This window comes from Pseudophryne corroboree, chromosome 10 (genome assembly GCF_028390025.1).
Source record: "Pseudophryne corroboree isolate aPseCor3 chromosome 10, aPseCor3.hap2, whole genome shotgun sequence".
NCBI classification, from domain to species: Eukaryota; Metazoa; Chordata; class Amphibia; order Anura; family Myobatrachidae; genus Pseudophryne; species Pseudophryne corroboree.
In genome coordinates, this window is record NC_086453.1 from 203,562,795 (window position 1) to 203,565,434 (window position 2,640).

Sequence of the window (2,640 nt, forward strand, 5' to 3'; positions counted from 1 at the left end):
CTTTTATCAAAAAGGGAAATGTACTGGATTTTTGAACTTAATACCCTGCACCCTGATGGCTTCAACGAGGGCTATGAAATAGCCCCCTTTTTGTAACGTAAGCGGACTACATCTTGTTCATATTATATTAACCTGTCCTCTCTCTACTTCTATTTCTATTTGGGCTACCTTCCAAACCACGTAATCACATTATGATACCTCCAAAAAACCATGCCAATTATACAGCCATACCGCACTGGAGATGCCCAACTCCGTTCGATCTTGGAAGCCAAGCAGTGCTGGGCCCCGTTTAGTACATAGATGGGGAACCATCATGGAATACTGGGTGCTGTAATACCTTTGTGTGCAAGGGCTATGAGGATATTGTACTAACTTCATTACGTGGAATGTGGGTGCCAAAAAAGAAGCTGATCTATTCTAACAACCAGGCTAACACCTGATTATCTTTCTAACACACCAAGAAACCTGTCTGCCGCTGATTCACTCCTGTATATGAATATCTTCACTCACCGCTTTCATGCAGTTTTTTTATACAGATTTTAACACTGCAAAAAACCAACACCTTCCAATCCATTATAAATACTATAATTATTTACTATCCCTGTGCTCTATGCGGTGATATTAAGAAGTGGATATACATCCAATATATATATATATGCTATGCAAAAAAACCCTGTAATCAGGGGCACCAGTGGAATTTAATACTAATATTTGCCTTCACAGTGGTCTTAAAATCATATTTGTTTCTCTTTTCTCGGTCGAATGAGCATATTTTAATATGAAAAGTCACAACAAAGATGGCCGCCGCGATCACATGATCACACAAACAGTTGCTTGAGATGAACATTCTTCAAGAACATGGCCGCCGCTGTACGAACTCTTCCCCGCCTCTGAAGGGAGAATATATGCACAGCAGACGTACGATACCATCTAACCCGCGGTCGGCGCATGCGCAATGAGGATTGCCGGACGCCGGAAGTGGGGCGGACGTGACGTCACCCACGATCCGGACAGGAAGTCCAGGATCACAAGCTTAAAAGTGTGAAAAATGACTTTTTAAACACAATAATGACTCCATTCTAAAGCGGTTTTGCATAGCATGGGGATGCCTTGCTGCAAGGCTATTATAGCTTCGTTTTTGATGTGTATACACATTGACTTATTTGACTATTGTTAATTGACAGGAAGTGATGTAACAATCACTTCCTCATTAACTTAGGTATATATAGATGATCTGTCCCAGTCATATGCCACCCCTTGATGAAGTCCAGAGAGGACGAAACGCGTTGGGTGTTATGATATATATCCTCTCAAAAAAAGCTAAGAACCTTTTTTATACTATTTATATGTTGATCTTACTTCCAATTTTATATTGTTAGGAATTCATTCTCCTGTCTTTTATTAGCTTGAACTATTAATTGTATGCATTTTTTACATCTTTTAATTAGTTCCATTGATTTCTCACTTATTTGCTGGCTCCTTGTCTTAGGTCCATTGCTTTTATTTATATTTATTTACTTTTATGTTGGTGCTAATTACAGTCTATTAAAAATTTTTACTATTTTTTATAAATTTTTTTTACTGAGTCTCCTCCAAATTATAAGACACCATTGGTCGCTGAAAATCACCTTATTCCTTTTTACCTTTACACTGTACATGAAGCACTTTACCAACGCTTCTCTCTTTAAGGTATAGCTGACGCCCAAATATATCTAAGGGAGTGTCTGAATAAGGAGAACTTTTCAATCATTCATAACACTCTGGTCTACATTCTAGTATAATTCAGTATCGCGGTTAAGCGCCGACAAGCCTTCCTCTATTTGCAATATATATATATATATATATATATATATATATAGCAGTACGGTACAGTAGGCCATTGCTCTACCTCTGTGTCATCAAGTATGCTATCCATATCTGTGCTGCATTGTAGTTGTGCGCAGTATATAGTAGGAGGACAGTGCAGAATTTTGCTGACCACAAGTATATATATATATATATATATATATATATAGTAGTACGGTACAGTAGTCCATTGCTCTACCTCTGTGTCGTCAAGTATACTATCCATATCTGTGCTGCACTGTAGTTGTGCGCAGTATATAGTAGGAGGACAGTGCAGACGTTTGCTGACCACCAGTATATATATATATATATATATATATATATATATATATATAGCAGTACCCCGTACAGTAGGCCATTGCTATTGATATATTACTGGCATATAATTCCACATATTAAAAGATGGAGAACAAAAATGTGGAGTGAGGCCGGCCACTTGGGTCGCTTAGCTTAGCCATCCAACGACCTTGGTGCACCTCTTTTTTTCTTTGTAAGATGTGCTGTTTGGGGACTATTTTTTTAAGTGCCATCCTGTCTGACACTGCAGTGCCACTCCTAGATGGGCCAGGTGTTTGTGTCGGCCACTTGGGTCGCTTAGGTTAGCCATCCAGCGACCTTGGTGCGCCTCTTTTTTCTTTGCATCATGTGCTGTTTGGGGACTATTTTTTTAAGTGCCATCCTGTCTGACACTGCAGTGCCACTCCTAGATGGGCCAGGTGTTTGTGTCGGCCACTTGGGTCGCTTAGCTTAGCCATCCAGCGACCTTGGTGCACCTCTTTTTTTCTTTGCATCATG

At 39.5% G+C, this 2,640-nt stretch overlaps 1 pseudogene; it reads left to right on the forward strand.

The window, feature by feature from the left end:
• The first annotated feature begins 217 nt into the window (after nt 1–217).
• On the forward strand, nt 218–337 carry LOC134967177 (5S ribosomal RNA; annotated as a pseudogene).
• Nucleotides 338–2,640: the final 2,303 nt, after the last annotated feature.